Source organism: Aotus nancymaae, unplaced genomic scaffold, assembly GCF_030222135.1.
Source record: "Aotus nancymaae isolate 86718 unplaced genomic scaffold, 86718_ANA_hifiasm-v0.15.2.pri h1tg000048l, whole genome shotgun sequence".
Classification (NCBI taxonomy): domain Eukaryota; kingdom Metazoa; phylum Chordata; class Mammalia; order Primates; family Aotidae; genus Aotus; species Aotus nancymaae.
The window spans coordinates 7581795-7600775 of NW_026988462.1; the positions used below are offsets into that span (position 1 = coordinate 7581795).

General features: G+C 41.7%; 1 protein-coding gene and 1 pseudogene across 2 annotated transcripts in view; both read right to left on the reverse strand.

Annotated features, from left to right (window-relative positions):
* The window catches only part of GPC6 (glypican 6), a 1165513-nt gene that overhangs the window by 1131019 nt on the left and 15513 nt on the right, over window positions 1-18981 (reverse strand). The gene's annotated exons all lie outside the window — the stretch shown is intronic.
* LOC135268960 (tubulin beta chain-like) lies at window positions 11897-13701 on the reverse strand (annotated as a pseudogene).

Genomic DNA, 18981 nt, shown 5'->3' on the forward strand with positions numbered 1-18981 from the left:
TATTTTATCAGAATATATATGCAACGTTGCAACATGAAGCCTCTTTTTAACAACCTTACTATAATTTCCATGTTTTATCTTGATTCTGTTTCATTTCATTAATGGGTGACCTTCAACTATATGGAAAGGCCAATCATCTGATACTTTTACTATAACAAGAGAAAAGAGAAGAGATTGTCTGCTTTATCCTTTAAGAAAGATAAGTGGAATACTTACAGTAAAAGTAATAGTTTTTTAACAATGATTTTTCTTTCAGACAGGATCTTGCTCTGTTGCCCAGGCTAAGTGCAGTGGTATGATCATACCTTACTGAAGCCTCAACCACGTCCTGTGCTCCAACCATCCTCCCCATCAGCCTCCTGAGTAGTTGGGACTACAGGCATGTACCATCATGCCTGATAATTTTTTATTTTTATTTTTTGTAGAGACAAAATCTCACTATTTTGCCCAGGTTGGTCTCAAACTCATAGCCTCAAGCAATCCTCCCACCTGAGCCTCCCAGAGCACCTGGACTAGAATCCAAAGCCACCATTCCCAGCCCATTAACAATGCTTTTATTCACAAAGTTACAGGCAAAAGGCAAGGAAGATATTTTTTTAAAGCTTAGGTTGTAAACAACAATGTATGATAATAGCTGGACCGGCTCTCAATATAAATTTTACCCTCTAGATTGCTAATTGACATGGTATATGAATATCTCAATATCAATCTCGATGTGAAATACCTTTGATGACACCTCATACTTTGTATTTTCCTACAGAGTAAGCTTCTTGAGGGCCAGAGTTTATGTGTTCAATAAAAATCAATCAAAATAAAAGCGATAATATAATGACCAGATGATGGCACATCTGGTAGTAGACAGAATATTTTTCATAACAGAACATGTACAGGAGTTAGTCGACATCTACATAGAGGTTGTTTTCTAGAAATCAAATGAAAGCCCAGGTCATTGTCACCATTTGGTACGTTCATTATATGTATACTGAATTTCTTATCTGGGCCAGGCACTGATGGCTAAGCAAGGATAAATCAGACCTGATCCTGTGTTTCAGCGTTTACAGACTAAGGGAAGCCTAATCAAATATACCAGATATTTATATATTTCATATTTGTAGTAGCAACTTAAAAAGTGATTACTGTTCTAAAATATTTAAATATTTTTAAGAGGTAGGAAGAGAGGGAAACTATTCCTACTAAATGCATTTTAAGGAAAAAAAAAATGATGCTCTCTCTCGTCCATAGGAAAGCAACTTCTAATCATACTGTCATTACTTTCTTTCCAAATGAAACAGAAAAACTTTCTTTAGAAATTAGAAAACATAATTGTTTTAGCAAATTATGTTTCATGTAGCCGATCGTTTTAATTTATTTTATTTTATTTTATTTATTTTTGAGATGGAATCTCTCTGTTGCTCAGGCTGGAGTGCAGTGGGGCAATCTCGACTCACTCAACCTCTCCCTCCCAGACTCAAGCTATTCTCATTTCTCATGCCTCAACCTCCCTAGTAGTTGGGACTATAGGAGCACACCACTGCACCCAGACTAATTTTTGTATTTTTAGTAGAGACGAGGTTTCTCCATGTTGGCCAGGCTGGTCTTGACTTCTGGCCTCAGGTAATCTATATGCCTCAGCATACAAGGTGCTGGGATTACAGGCATGAGCCACCACACCCAGTTCATGTATTAGATCTTAAGAAAATTTGTATTTACTATTTATTTTAGTAAGTAGTGAACTTATCCAGAAAAACATACTCCCAGACTCAAAAAATATATTCTTGGTATTCAGACTTATATTTTCCGGATTAGATAATAGGTCCACTGTGCAAGAAATGGGTCCCAAGGCTAAACGTTCAACGTTTTTAACACCATGATATACCTTTCATTCAAAGATCAGGCATACCATTTAGAAAAGAAACAGCACCATCAGTATTCTACAAAGATCAGTATGCATAACATTGAAAGAAATACATAAGTTCAGAGCTTGAATTCCATGTGGGGGGGAAAAATCTCAAAAACTTTTATCCTTGTTTTTAGAAAAAAAAATTACTTTTTATAGATCAATTTTAAGAAAAGCAAAATCTGCAATGTGATTTAAAAAAAAAGACTGTTAGATCAGTATGGTGACTATGGTTTACAATAATGTATACTTCAAAATAGCTTGAAGAGACGAATTTGAATGGTTCTAGCATAAAAAGATAAATCTTTAAGGTGATGGAAATCCCAAGTACACTGATTTGATCTCTACAAGTTTTATGAATGTATTAAATTATCACATGTACCCCAAAATTATGTGCATCTATTATGCATCAATAAAAATAAATAGAAGAAAAAAATCTGGGGTAATGATTACCTCTTCTTTCTGCTAGTTCTGGAATTCACTCATTTCATCACCTCTTGCCTTCTGAAAGGACAGGTGTCTGCTGCTTCGTGCATCTGACTCATGCACGTCAGGCGGAGGCTGCCCACTGTAGCACAGAGCTGGCGAGGCACAGCCTCCTGTAAGAGCAGCGGATTGGAAACATCCTGGCTTCCCACCAACTCCATAAATAAGGCTCTCTTGTGCCATGGTTTTAAATACCTTCATTTTAAAATTAGATTTAGATTTTTTTTTTCTCAGAAACAGCTAAATCTCTGTTAAGCTACCAAAACATATTTTACAACTTAGTGTGGTCTGCCTTCCTGCTTTTTTTACAGCTGCTACTTTTAAGAGAGAACATTTTGCTTTCCAAATGAGAATAGAGGCTTTTATTTAAAGGAGGAATTTTTCTGCTTGTTGTCATCTGGGCATCCTCACTCTCTAGTTTTTTCTATATAATTCCAGAACTTACTTAAAACATCTTCATATGCAAACTGAAACAGCCTAAGAGTTTAAATGTTCACACTTTCAAATGTGATAGAAAACATAAAAACTAAAAAATAAACCAAGTCAGATCATGAAGGGCACAAAATAATACCAACTTGTTTTCACCTTTTCTCCATCTAGAATCACTTATTATACCATCTACATATGAAAAGTTAATAAAAGGGATTCACAACACAATTGTTCTATTTAGTCACCCATGGCAAAAAATAGCCACAACATTAGTATCGACTTTGGTTATAAAATATTTATATTTTTTACACAAGCATACACACTGTAATATGGTAGCTATACTATCTATGGATTTTTTATTTTCATTTTTATTTTTATGAGAGTCAGAGTCTCACTCTGTCACCCACACTGGAGTGCAGTGGTGTGATCACAGATCACTGGAACTCCAAACTTCTGGGCTCGAGTGGTCCTCCTCTCAGCCTCTTCAGCAGCTGGGACTACAGGCATGTGCCATCACACCTGACTAATAATTATTTTCATTTTTTGTAGAGACACGGTCTCATCATGTTACCCAGGCTAGTCCCAAACTCCTGGCCTCAAGTGATCCTCCCACCTTGGCCTCTGAAAGTGCTTGAATTATAAGCATGAGCCACCATGCCTAACTTTTCAAATACACAGCACAATCATATACTAATTTTTGCTAAAGGAATGCTGGTATTTGGAATGGTAGAATGATCACCATTTAAACCCACATCTGTAGCAGGGATAATCAAAGGTGATAAATGTGATTATTTTCTTAACATTTCTCTATAAATTTTCTTCGAAACATGAGTATATTAATGTTACATTAAATATCTCCCTTGGTAGTTACATACCATTTCCTAAGGACAGATGCACATTCCACTTACTTGAACAAAGATCTATGACTGCAGCTTTGCAAAACCAGAGCCGCCATTTTTCAGGGAGTTCATAGGGCATGATCTTCTATTAAACAGAGGAATTTAGCCTCCATATTTACCATATAATTAGGGTTCATCTACTTATATGAAAGAGCAATTAATACTGTATCAGAGCACTGCTGTTTCTTCTCCTCCCCACACCTCCCGGCCTTGGCTTACCTTCACCTGTCCTCCTCTAGGCTCCCAGCGTTAACCCTTCACTCCCCACACCATACTGAAATTAATCACCTGTATGTCAATCTTCATAACTCTATGTGTACCTTAAGGGCAGGGAAAATGTGGGTGCTGTTCTTTTAGTCAAGTGATTAAAAATAAATTGTTTCTAACCTGCATGGTAAGAGAGCCTAACTAGGCAACAGCTTAAAATGGATTTCACAAAATTGCAAGTGGTTTCTATGTACATTCCAGCAGCACAATTTATTATTCGAAGCCTCCATCATAAATAGATCATTCAAAAGGCAGTACAATTTGATTGCTTTATCCCTAGGCCTGACTTTTTAAACTAACTTTCCTCTATATCAGCTTCTTTATCTACTAGGAAATGTCACTGCCATTTAAAGTACTCTTTACATTTAACTTCTCTAATCTTTTCAGGTATTTGAAAATTGCTGTCAGTGATAGCTAAAATATGCCATGTTTTGAAAAAACATTTTAATAGACATATACCTATATAAAGCAGAGCTTCATTGAAAAATGTTATGCTTTAAAATAATTTGAAAGCAACAAAATGCATGTTCCACATAATAAACTCTGGTGGTCTATACTTTTGCAAACTGATTTCCACTGGCTTAAGCTAATATAGCTTATCAGCTACAGTCTCTCAAAGAAAATATAAGGGTGTTTCTACATTACACCATCGAATTCGATCTTACTGAAAGTGGTCTGGAAGGCCTGCCTGGCAAGAAACAAAACAAAAGCAAAGTTAAAAAAAATTCCTTTATATTTCCAACCAAGCAGTATTTAATTATTTATTGAGTACCTACTATGTTCAAACACTGTGCTCCAGGGAATAAAAATATGCCTTAGAGTGTCCTCTGACATCTTAGAAGCAATTTGAGAAACAAAAACTAAGTCCCTCATTTTAAATGATACAAGAAAATACTGCTGATAGTTGAAGGCTTAAATTTTAAGACAGTGGTTCTCAAAGCAAGGTCCAGGGAACACCAGCACCTGCATTTCCTAGGAACTTGTTAGAAACACAATTTAGGCTCCATCTGAGATTTACTGAATCAAAAACTCAGGGTGTGGCCCATATCCTTATGTTTGAATAAGGCTTTTGAATGATTCTGGTGCACATTCAAGTTTGAGAACCACTGGTTTAAATAAATTGAAATAATCAAAGCAATTTATCAGACAGATTGTTCTCTGGATGGTAAAAACAACAGAAACCTGTGAAAATGAGAGAGAGAGGTTTCATGCCATTTCCAACTAGAAGACCAAAAAAAGAGAGAAAGTAAATGTTTTTTAGAGATTTGCTGTTTGACATTTAACAGCATTTCAAGATCACCTTTTAAAGTTTTATTAGAGCTTCTCTCTTCGAAGCTCATCATAAAAAGAAATTAAAAATGACTAAGTCTAGAGTGGGGATTACAGCCTACTACATTTTCTTCCCTTTCCTGAATAAGAAATAGGAAGATTTCTTATCACCACATGTGTCATGAAGGAAGGGGGAAAAGGAGAAGTAACATTTATTTTGAGACTTCTCTCTGTATAGATAGGAAACTAGAGTTCAAAAAGGTAAGAAAACTTTAACCAGTTTGCAAGCACGAGACAAGAAATTAAGTCCTTTAGCTTCTATATGGTAGTATCAGCCTGGAATCCCAAAGATTCCTATATAAATAAAGAGTTCATACTATTCCCAATTTACTTGATGCTCAAGAGATTCTTTGGAAGTTTTCATATTTTTAACATAATGGGCATAATATTTCACAAATACTTTAAAAAGGGATTTCATTCTGTTTGCTCCTTAAATCATTTATTTCCTTACAGGTTTCCACATCTAAGGACATGAGGGTCTGTTACATGATCTCTTTAGTAGACAGAAGTCACTAAATGTGGCAGAAAGGCTTAAATTCCAGCCAGAAAGGGACAGAGATAGCAAACCCATCCCTGCCCTAAGGGTCTGTGCTAAGGAGGGAGGTGGAAGAAGAGTAATGGTTTGCCAAATCACTCAGTGATACGGTTTGGCTGTGTCCCCACCCAAATCTCATCTTGAGTTGTAGCTCCCATAATTCTCTCAAGTTGTGGGAGGGACCCAGTAGGAGATAACTGAATCATGGGGGCAGTTTCCTCCATACTGTTCTTGTGGTAGTGAATAAGTCTCAGGAGATCTGCTGGTTTTATAAGGCGAATCCCCTTTCGCTTGGCTCTCATTCCCTTCTCTTGTCTGCCACCATGTGAGACATGTCTTTCACTTTCCGCCATGATTGTGAGGCTTCCCCAGCCATGTGGAACTGTGGGTCGGTTAAACCTCTTTCTTTTGTAAATTGCCCAGTATTGAGTATGTCTTTATCAGTAGGTGAAAATGAACTAACACACTGAGTTGCTCTCTGAGCTCTGCCTCAATGCTGGGAAGCTGAAGGGAAGCAGGATTTGGGTCCCAAATTCTGGCTAGGATTCTGTGAAGAGATTGCCTGGTGGGCTACCTGGACCACCCTTAGGGTCAACTTTGGGGCACAGAGCACTAGGAGGGAGAGCTACAGCCCGCACCTGGGTAGCACTGGTCTGGCTCAGCAATCCGTAGAGCCCTCCTGGGAAGAATTCAGAAAGCAGCTGAGCTGCAAACCAGAGGCTTGGCATCCATCCCTCCATGCCAAGTGATCAAGGCTGGAGATGGGTCAGAGGCCGTTGAGTGACAAGCCAGTGACTCATCAGGTCTTCATGCCCAGAAAGACCAATGTGAGGATGAATACTGAAGAAAAGGGTACTAGTTACCTGGTCCTTCCCAAGTTGAAAAAGAGCAGATCACAAAGTATACCACCATCAGATATGCAGGCCAGTGGGGCCCTGGACGTGGGCAGAGCCCTAGGACCCTCGCTCTTCTTTCATGAGAAAGTCACTCTTCGTCACTCCCCAATCTAAGAGATTTATTTTCTCATCTACTCTATGTTAACTGACAAACATGTTTGTAGCCCTTCTTATTATCAAACACTATTCTAAGAGCTTTAGAAATGTTAATCCATCTAGTACAATCCCAGCGATGAGAGATAGGAACTGCTATTACCCCTGTTTACAATGAAAAATTGAGGCCTAGAGAGGTTCAGAGAAGGCTAAGTAGAGGAGCCGGGAGCCAAGGCCACTGCATCACAGCAAGTATCCCACTTGCTTGACTTACCGAGAAAGGCTAAACTGCTCAGACTACATTTTCTACTAGACCAGACTAAAACGTTTTTTCCCGTTACCTATCAAGTGGGAGCTCCTGAGGAAAACTAGACAGGTTGATAGGAGCAAGAAGAGAAGGAGCAGAAGGAGAAACCAGGAAGTAGAGGACGAGGGAACGATATGCCTTTTACATCAGAGTTGCAATGTGTATTTTCAACTCTCAGGACAAAAATGGTGGCGGTTCACAACTTCCTAAAGGTCCTTTCAAAAGCTTGTAAAATGAGCCATTTCCTGGAGTGAGGAATGATGACTCATCCGCATGGCTGTTTTTCTCTTACCTCTGCTAGTTACCACTGGAAAGTGGAAATATGAGGCGTCGCTTGGACCAAAGTGAAATCAAAAGACATACTATTTCTCTAGTTTTTAAAATGGAAAAACCTCCAGTTCGACAAGGGCTCTTCAGTAATGTTTAACATTTTTTTTCCCCAAAAGTCCACAAGACTGAAATGCCAACCTCTTTCAACAGACCAAACCTTAACGGCCTTCATGTTCCCTATGCAGGAAGCCCAAAGCTGCCTTAAGGGAAACGTTTTACAGCCCTTACCAACAAAGCACAAAACTAACACTCAGAACAACAGAAAAGGAAGCCAAAGGCAGACAGGACATAATTCTAAACGTGAAATGTTGTTTTCAGAAATATGCAGCAATTTTTAGGATTAAAATCAATCCATTTAAAGTACAAGGAGTTTCAGAGGCTTCACAGGGTTCCATTAATTATTTTCCCTGATGGGATATTACCATATGAGGGCCCCGATTAATGGTAAAAATACGTCCTCAGTGATCTCAGTTCCTGATGGGTGGTAATAGAGGTCAGACAGCTCAGTAAGTGGTAGGTTGATGGCACTGATAATACTTTCTATTTATCTGAGATTTGTTTCAGTTTTTCAAATCTAACATACCAGTGAATAGGTCCTAGGATATAGTGGTGGTACAATGTCTGTAAACAATGATTCTTTCAGGGAGGGGAAAAAAAAGAACAGTGCTTTCAATGTTCAGTATCCTTTACATCTGCTGCTCAGCTGGAAACACTGTTAAAAGGCCATTAGAACCTTAAGGTAACAGACCTCGAATGCTATGAAAGCCGTGGAGCAATTTGCTGTTTGTGTGAGGAGTATCAGCTCCAGCCACTTCCTTTTCATGGGCTGAAAACAGCTTCTGTCATGAGCCGTGAAAATCAATTCCACAGTAACCAGGCTGAAATGCGGTTGAAGGTGGTGCACCTACAGGCTGGCGCTGTGCAGCAGAGCCTCCTTCTGGGCATCCATGGCACCTTCCAGAAGTTTCAGACAGTGGCTCCCAGCAGTGCCTGGGAGGTAATGAGCAGCTCAGTACTTCCAGGAAACTTCAGGCTATGGCTTAGGACACTGGTCCTCTCTTATACTTAATTAGGTTAAAATTGAAATTGTCACCCTGAATGAAGATAGCTGTAGGAAGTGTCAAACTGGGAAAAAGCCTGTTCTTGCTTATTTGTATTCCATTTTTCCTGATTGTAGTAATTGTGAGAGAGGCTCATTAAAAAAAAATACTGTTTCTGGACCTTTTAAAGTGCAGAACATTTTTACACTTTTTTTTTTTTAAACGTAAGATCATACTTTTGACAACATGCACTTTAGGGGACTAAGCAGTTTTGTCAAGAGTTGTACTTTTTACAATCATGGATAGAAAGGTTGAAATTCATTTTTAAACATGCTATAGGTTTTTCTGTTCTAGGAAATTTTTATTCCAGTTGTAAAATTCAACCTCGGTTATCACATAGAAGTAAGCTCATTCTAACCTATGTTTCTATAAATAGTAAACCCTTTGTTATAAGGAAAAGCTTTGTATACACTGCTAAGCATGTTCTGAGTAAGAATAAATTGCCACTCCTAAATCATAGCAACCAGCTTATGTTTATACATTTCACTTCTTATAATATTATCTCATCATCAATAGCTCAGGCTGAGTAACTGATTCAAAGTTAATTTGTTAAAATTTTTGTTAACAACAAAATGGAAAAAACATAATTTCATGTTTTTTGCTCTGAATATCTGATGCACCTGTTTTAGCTGAAATTTAAGTGCAATTACTCCATACATATTTTGCTCACTAAAACAGAAAAATGTACAATTTTTATGTCTTTTGTACGAAATATATAATGAAGACCTCTTAGTGATTCTAAGACATTTCCAAGTTATTTTTTAAGGAGGGGAAGGTGGTAATTGAAAATAGATTATTCATAATAGGTTTGTTGTTGATGACATATGATTTGCCATTTGTAAGTTATTTTATATTCAATTGAAACTGACCTTTTATGAGGGCCATGTGGCAATATAAGTGAAATGAATATATTCTTTATTGCAGTCATATAAAAAGGTTGGCCTAAGCTTTTAACATAATGTTTGACCTGGTATCTAATATCCCCAAGTCTGTGAAGGAATATTGAATGATACCATATAATGAAATGAGTAATAAAAGCATAATAAAACCCTTTCACACATTAGCACTTGATAATGTAAAAGTAACAGTAAACTAATATTACCAAGTTCAAGGCAAATAGAGTTGGAGGAGAAGCTAATAAGGGATCACCACATAGGAGCATCCGGCAATCCTGTGTCTCCAGATTGTTAGTACTTTAGAATTACAAGCTCCCATTTTTGAAATAGCACACCTATACTCTTCAAAAACACTTGTTAGGCAAACAGAAAACAGAGGCCAAAGATAAATCTTGATTTGTTCATTGGTGATTTTTAATATAGCTTGCAGGATTCTCTAAAAGCGATCTCAAAAGTTCTGGCTTCTGAAATCAGTTCGCTGATGCAAACATCTCTTTAAAGTATTAGAAATCTCATAAGGGAACTGCAGAGATACTAAAATGGCTTTTGTTTCATGTTGGTATCCAGTAGTTGTTTCTTTTATAATAAATTGCTACATTGTACTTAAAATTTTTGTTAAACATTTTGCTATAAAAAGAAAAAAAGAAAGAAAAGAAAACAAAGTACCAGCAATTTTAAATGTTACAGTTTTTTAAGTTTGAAAAACTCCAAACCATTGAGATTTGGAGGAAAAATTAGAATTAGCAAACAGCTAAAAGACAATCTTCTTTCCAGGAAAAAAGGTAAGCCCTGTCATGTAAAAATACCTATACTGTGTGCATAGTGGCTTTTTTTAAGTTCATCTCACAAGTGATAGTGACTTTGAGTAATTCTCATCTATTAAGAGAATAGTAAGTGAAAGTTATTTATCTTTTTTTTCTTAGAAGACTTCAAGTTGTTTTCTTTGCAAAGAAAATGGTTGCCTCAACATCACTATAATCTTAAGAAAAAAAAATACTTCTAGTCCCTTGAAATTCTGTGGAGGAGCAGTGGCCCCTCTAATCTCAGCTGTCCTGGAGGCACAAAGAGAGGAAGCCAATTGCGTGATAAACCTAAAACTATGATATAAGGAGCAAACATGCAACGAGTAAGGCCTGCAGAGCACAGATGTGCCTGCCTAGAATGTATTTTGCTATCTCTTTAATTAAATGTGTACAAAATGCAGTGACCAGCTCTAAATGTAGTCTCCTTGCATAACAGTCTAAAAGTCAGGGGGAATATGGCTAGATCTGCACCTGAAAGGCTAATATGGGAAAAACAGCTCCAAGAGGAGGTGGTACGGGGGATGGAATTTCTCTTCACCAGAAATCTCAACAGGACCAAAAACTTATTGAGAGTCATAGGTACCAACAGAAAGCATGCCATATTAGCAAAGAAAAATAGGATCCTATGGTGAAGGTAACCTGAAATACCATTGTCCATTTCCCATTTATTTATTTTTATTTTTTATTTTTTTCAATTCCCATTTATTTTTGGCTCTTGGGGCAATGTTATCTATCTTTTCATGAAAAAAAGCAGTAAGTTCAACACAAAATAGAAATCTCAAATGTAGGATAGAACAAAATCAAGTGTGTAAGGGAGAAGCAACAGCAAAAGATATGAGATGTTGCAAAAAAGATAGAGGAGGGTCCCCCTCTCCTCTGGGCATTGACTCAAAACACTGATGTGACAGTATACATCATTCCACATAGTCAGGGATGTTAATTAATTCCTTTTCGGGGACAAGAAAAGGTGGGGGTTAGGAGGACATTTCTGGAGGCTTAGAGACCAAGGCTGGACTCTTTTCCCCCCTTGATCCCTTTCTCTGATCAGGGGAAAGGAGTTTAATGAGTGAGGGAGGTAGAGTTGGAGAGGGAAGGATTCCACTTGACAGAGTGAGGCAGACCCTTCCAAAAGGTAGAACTTGGATGGAGATCAAAAATGGAAATAATACTGCTAACACCTCCCTTGAAGCTGAGATGGGAAATGGAAATACCTAGAAATTAATGACTTTTAATAGCTTGGATTTCCCTCTCCAAAACTTTTAGAATGGAAAATCCCACCCCCTTCCTTAGAGTGACTTCTACCCCACTACCTTCTACCTGAAATACCATTTCTACTTTGCACTTAGGATGGTTGCCATTATCTACAAACGTTTTCAACACCTCATTGGTTCTAAACAGGATGTGGATGAGACCCAGCTTCTTGGAGATTTTTAAAAGGGGAATATTAACTGGACAGATGGAAGGAATGGGCACCAGAAGGAAATACAGGGTCACCCAGAATGGCAGAAACCTAGGTTTCCCAGAGTGGAAAGAGAAAGGAGACATTCAACAAACAAGAATTTATTGAGCACCTACTATGTGCCAGGCACTATTCTAGACCCCCCAGAAGATTAAAAAAAAAAAAAAAAAAAAAAGATAAGAGGCAGCAAACACAAATTCTGAGGGAGAGGAAAGGGGCAGTTGAGTAAGACAGCTAAGGGAACTGAGAAGTCTGAGGTGATGGGGGCTCTGCCTTAGGCCTCCTCTTCAGCCTCCTCACTGAAATCCTCCTCCTCTTCTGTGGTGGCATCCTGGTACTGCTGATACTCAGAGACGAGGTCATTCATGTTGCTCTCAGCCTCAGTGAACTCCATCTCGTCCATGCCCTTGCCTGTGTACCAATGGAGGAAGGCCTTCCGGCGGAACATGGCAGTGAACTGCTCTGAGATGTGCTTGAAGAGCTCCTGGATGGCTGTGCTGTTGCCAATGAAGGTGAATGCCATCTGAGGCCACGAGGTGGGATATCACAGACAGCTGTCTTGACATTGTTGGGGATCCATTCCACAAAGTAGCTGCTGTTCTTGTTCTGTACGTTAAGCATCTGCTCATCGACCTCCTTCATGGACATCTGACCACGGAAGACAGCAGCCATGGTGAGGTATCGGCTGTGGCAGGGGTCACAGGCAGCCACCATGTTCTTGGCATCGAAGACCTGCTGGGTGAGTTCAGGCACTGTGAGAGCTCGATACTGCTGGCTTCCATGGCTGGTGAGAGGGGCAAAGCCAGGCATAAAGAAATGGAGACGTGGGAAGGGGACCATGTTAACTGCTAACTTGCGGAGGTCAGCATTGAGCTGGCCAGGGAAGCGGATGCAGGTGGTGACACCGCTCATGGTGGCTGAGACGAGGTGGTTCAGATCCCCGTAGGTTGGTGTGGTCAGCTTCAGAGTGCGGAAGCAGATGTCATAGAGGGCCTCGTTGTCAATGCAATAGGTCTCATCAGTGTTCTCTACCAACTGATGGACGGAGAGGGTGGCATTGTAGGGCTCGACCACGGTGTCAGACACTTTGCGTGAAGGCACCACACTGAAGGTGTTCATGATGCGATCAGGGTACTCTTCTCGGATCTTGCTGATAAGGAGAGTGCCCATTCCAGAGCCTGTGCTCCCGCCCAGTGAGTGGGTCAGCTGGAAGCCCTGAAGGCAGTCACAGCTCTCGGCCTCCTTGCGGACCACATCCAGGACAGAATCAACCAGCTCGGCCCCTTCTGTGTAGTGGCCTTTGGCCCAGTTGTTGCCTGCCCCAGACTGACCAAAAACAAAGTTGTCTGGTCTAAAGATCTGACCGAAAGGACCTGAGCGAACAGAGTCCATGGTCCCAGGTTCTAGATCCACCAGGATGGCACGAGGAACATATTTGCCACCTGTGGCTTCATTGTAGTACATGGAGATGGGTCCAGCTGCAGGTCGCTGTCCCCGTGGTAGGTGCCAGTGGGGTTGATGCCATGTTCATCACTGATCACCTCCCAGAACTTGGCACCGATCTGGTTGCCACACTGACCGGCCTGGATGTGCACGATTTCCCTCATGGTTAAAATTTAATTTTTTTGCTCGCCTCAAGGTATGTACGGGGCAAAAAAATATATGTAATTTTTTTTCTCTGCTGTTCGCAGGCTGGAAGGGTGGAATGCGCCCCAGAGGCTGGAGCAGCGAGGTGCAAACGCGGCGGCAGGAAGGTTCTGAGAGGGAGCCCATTGCCTATTTAAAGCAATGTGGAGAGCCCCTCCTACTTAGGAGGAAGAATCACTGGCAGCTGGGCTGGCCTCTGTTGTTCCAGGCAAACGTGGGACAGACTTCTCTGGTCCCCTTCTGCTCTTTTCCTTATTCCCCCTAGGGGCCCAGGTAAACCTTTTAAAGATCCCCAGGGAGATCAGTAGTGCAACTTGTAGCAGTAATACACTTTCTGGGTGGAGATTCTCACCCACAACCAATGTGAAAAACAACACAAAAACCATTAGCCAAAAGGTGACTTTCCGCTCTGAAAGAAACCTGTATTTAAAACCACACGGAACGGCACTCAGAGTTTGGGCCCCAGAGACTCAAAGTATAATGCCTGGACCAACAACATCAGCATCACCTGAGAACTTGTTAGAAATGCAAATTACAGACTCCAGGTCAGAACTGCTACTGAATCAGAAACTCTGAGAGGCAGAGCCCAGCCATTTGTGTTTTGCAAGCCTTCCAGTGATTCTGATGCATGGAAAAGTTCAGGAAGCTCACTGCTCTAGATCACTGATTCTCAACCCTGGAAGCACATCTGAATTACTTTAGGAAATTATGAAAGGACAGAAAGAATGAAGGAAGGAAGGAGGGAGGGATAGAAGAAGGAAGGACTGTGCCCTTTCCCAAATCAATTAAATCAGAATATCCAAAATTGAATAATGGAGCTCAAGTACAGATAATTTTCAGTGAACCACATGACAGCCTAGAAGATTGTTAAATTTTCAGGAACTCTGTGAACTGGTTATTAAACTGTTGGTAGCTTGAAATTGTTCCTGGTGGGAATATTTATATCATAACGCTTACCAAATGCTTTGAATCAGTGTCCCCTCCACACCCAGGCAGTTTTTAATACCTAATCTGTTCATCATTGGCCAGGGTGAAGAAATACTGGACTAAAGTGACAATGCCAAATACCTCATTAATTCAGACAGCCTCGGCAGTTTCTCTCAATTTCTCAATTACTACTCAATTTCTTGGAATTCTTGTTAAGATTATGAAGATTTTTTTTAAGATGGCAGATTACAGGCTTTGTTAGTGTGCCTCTCCATTTTGAAAACAGCAAAATAGTATGTAGAGATTGAAGCTGTGTGCACTTTTATCCAAGAAGGAACACAGGCACTCAAGAGAAAAAGTGAAAGAAACTTGGGATACTGTGAAAGGAGCAGTAGGCAGCAGCCTGCACCGTGAGTCAGGCAGAAAACTGCAGTCTTCCGAGGGTGAAACGGGGAGAGACTGTCTCCTTCATGCACATTCCCATTGGGAAGCTGGGTAATCCCGGCCACTGGGGAGCACCTTAACCCTACCGGGTGCTAGAGCTGATCTGAGGAGTCTCGGGCAGAAGGAGCAGCAGGGGAAGTGCTTTGCATGCCCTCCCAGGCCCCAGGAGGGGCAGAAGGAAGACATTCCCAATGGAACTCACAGGCGCCCTCATGGAAATCTGCCAGCTAACTCGGGCAATGACCACAGGCTGGAAGAAGCACCCAATGGAGATTTGCGATCTAATCTTAAGCATAAAGCATGCTCTTGCCATGGGCACAGGAACCCGGTGCCCCTGCTTCATGGACCTCTAGAAGGGGTGTGGCCTGAGAGCTGCAGTTTCTATCTTGAGTGGGAAGTCTTGCAGTGTGTGGCAGTTTTGCACTGTGGGACGCAGCCAGCTCTTGCAGCTTTCTGCCAGCAGAAGTCTGTGGGTGTGAGATCAGTACTGTCAAAGGCGTGGGAGCTGGGTGGGTCTCATTGCCACCTGCTCCCTGACTCCCAGTGCGCAGTCTTATGCAGCGGAAGTGGTTCCTTTACTCTCTGAAATATTACCCTAGTGGCCAGGGAATTTCCCGCTGACACCCATCAGGGCCACCACTTGTACTCACACTTGGAGAGCCAGAACACAGAACTGTCTGACCCAGCCCCACCCAGCTTTTCCCCTTCACCTACCTTGGCAGCAGAACACAAACAGAACCTTTTGGGAGTCCCAGGGCCCTGCCCATCACCAGGGATATCTGAGTACTTCCCCTGGATAACATAGGCCAAGCATGAATCCCATGGCCACCACCGCAGCTGGCTCTCCTGTAAGTATACAGCCCGACATCTACCAACACAGCCCATTACATCCACACCAAAGGAGAAAACTCTTCTTTGACCTCAGCTAACACCACCGCCCATATTACCCCAGCTACCCAGGAGGCCTTGAGCCTGTTCACATGCCCAGTACATTGATACTATAGCCGGCAAGTGAGAAAGCCACCACACCACACCAAATAGCCTTATTTAGAAATCCTGAATAGACCCAGACAATTTTACAGAGTCCACACCACTCCCTTGCCACGCCCATCAGAGCTGGTGCTCACACCTGCCACTGGGAGACCAGAGGACAGGTCAGCCTGGTCCAGCTCCACCCATATCACTTGCCTCTGGCGCTAAGAGCAAAGCCTAAGCTACTGCAAGTCCTGTAGACCAGTCCATTGAGGCATCAGAGGGCTTCTCCAGATGGCTGACTAGAGACCTGGGTGACCAATTCCCTTCAGAAAAAAGAACCAGAATTACTGGTGAATAACCATAGCCCTAGTGGAGTGTTAAGGGGAGACTGATGGAGCCCACTGGAGAGTTCACTGGAAGAATCTGCAACGCGCACAAAAACTAAGGAACCAAGAAGCTGGCAGAGATCAAATCCAGAGAGACTTAGTACTCTGTGGAAAGGGGAAGTGAGAGTGCTCTTGGCCGCTCTAGCCCTTGCAGTAGACTGCTGGTATCCAGACTCAAGGACAGCTTTTTTGCCATCGTGAACCCAAGTACTGGAGTAGACTGCGATCTGGGGATTTCTCGAGGGCATTATATTGGGCTACCAGCTCAGACAGGGTCCCTTCCTGTTCCTCCTGGACCCAAGCTGCAGGAGCGGATGCCACACTGGGTGCGCACACATTGCAAGACTTCGTTCTGCTCAAGGACTTTCCACCCTTGTGTCTTCATGTCACAGGATCCCATGCAGACGTGCTCCAGCAACAACCTGCATTGTGGCAACCCCACACGGTGGCCAGACCCAGAGGAGCAGCAGGATTCACAGTGGTCTGGCCCCCAGGGATTGCCACATCTAGTGGAAGGGGGAGGGCACCACACCAAGGGAGCACTTCGTGGGACAAAAGAAACAGAGTGCAGGATTTTCTGTGCCCATGAACTTCCTGCTTGTGGGCTAGGCACAGCTGCACCTCCTTCAGCAGAGGCTTGGGCACAGTGCTCCATTCAGTGGGAAGACTGCATTTCTTCCCCAGCAGTCGAGCACCCTCAGTACTCATGAAGGGACATAGAGGAGACTTCTCCCCATCACTCGCTGTAGACACAGCCAGGATGTGTCTCGCAGGAGCTAGACTTGGGTGCATCTGTAAATAGTCTTTTTTTTTTAGACCCAGGGTTTCTCTATGTTGGTCAGGCTGGTCTTGAACTCCTGACCTCAGGTGATCCACCCACCTAGGCCTCCCAAAGTGATGGGATTACAGGCATGAGCCACTGCACCAGGCCTATAAATGGTCTTTCTAGGGCATTTTGGGGGTGACTGTGTCTCCACAGGGTGTGCATCCTCTGGGGTCAGGCTTGGAGGAGGAGAAGAGTCCTGCTTCCTCTCTACACAAAATGTCAGCATTCCTGCAGATAGAGACATGCTTGTCTAACCCGAATATCCAGAACACTGGGAAAGAAGCATGATAGGGAAGTGGGTCACTTGTTTTAAATTTTTTTTTTTTTTGCCAGGCTTGTAGTAGAGCTGAGGTCGCACCCTCTCTTTCACCTATGAAGACCTCAGTGCATTTTATGAGGACTCCCCAGGCTACATCCATCAGGGCTGGCATGTGTGCCCACCATTGTGGTATTGCATATACCCACCTACCTCTGCTATAGCCAATTCATACCCATGGGTACCTCTAACTGAACTGAAGACTGAACTGTTCAACCCAATGAAATAAAAGGCTGGAGAATAAAAAGTGCACATCAAGGGGAATAAGATAAGTTTCATGAGACCTCTGCCGTTCCAGCACCACAAGAGACAGTGACCCTCTTCGCACACCCATTACATTGCTACTATAAACAGGTTCATGAGACCTCTGCCATTCCAGCACCACGAGAGACAGTGACCCTCTTCGCACACCCATTACATTGCTACTATAAGCAGGTTCATGAGACCGCTGCCATTCCAGCACCACGAGAGACAGTGACCCTCTTCGCACACCCATTACATTGCTACTATAAGCAGGTTCATGAGACCTCTGCCATTCCAGCACCACAGGAGACAGTGACCCTCTTCGCACACCCATTACATTGCTACTATAAGCAGGTTCATGAGACCTCTGCCATTCCAGCACCACAGGAGACAGTGACCCTCTTCGCACACCCATTACATTGCTACTATAAGCAGGTTCATGAGACCTCTGCCGTTCCAGCACCACAGGAGACAGTGACCCTCTTCGCACACCCATTACATTGCTACTATAAGCAGGTTCATGAGACCTCTGCCATTCCAGCACCACAGGAGACAGTGACCCTCTTCACACACCCATTACATTGCTACTATAAGCAGGTTCATGAGACCTCTGCCATTCCAGCACCACAGGAGACAGTGACCCTCTTCGCACACCCATTACATTGCTACTATAAGCAGGACCTAAGAAAGTCATCACACAAAATTCTCTATAACCAAGGAACTCGCACAGTCTTTGCAATTGAAATTACCCAGATCCAAAACTAGGGAATCATAAACTATACACATTATAGTTACGCCCAGTCCAGTCAAAAATCAATTCAAAAATATTAAGAAAAAACAGCTTATCTAGATGAGAAGGAAGCGGAAGCAGAAAAATAATTCTGGCAATATGAAAAGCAGTTTCACGATGTCCCCAAAAGATCACTCTAAATCTTCTGCAATGAATCTAAACCAGAATGAAATCTTGGAAATACCAGATAAAGAATTCAAAATATTGATCATAAAGTTGCTGAATGAGATCCAAGAGAAAGTTGAAACCAACATAAAGAAATCAAGAAAAAAATTCAAGATATGAATGAAAATTTTCTCAAGAAGATAGATAAAAAAAACAAAACATAACTTCTGGAAATGGAAGACTCATTTAGTGAGTTACAAAATGCAGTGACAAGTTTTACCAAGAGACTAGACCAAGCAAAATAAATCATTTCAGAACCTGAATATAAGCCTTTTGGGTTTACCCAATCAGACAAAAACAAAGAAAAAAGAATAAAAAGAAATAAATACAGTCTCTAAAAAATATGGGATTATGTAAAATATCCAAAACCCATAATCAAAAGTATTCCTGAAGAAGAAGAAGGAAAAGTAAAAAGTTTTGAAAACCTATCTGACTTCACTGGTCTTGATAAGAGATTTAAACAGCCAGACACAAGAGGCTCAAAGAACTCCTGGGAGATTCACTGCAAAAGAACATCACTAAGGCATATAATAGTC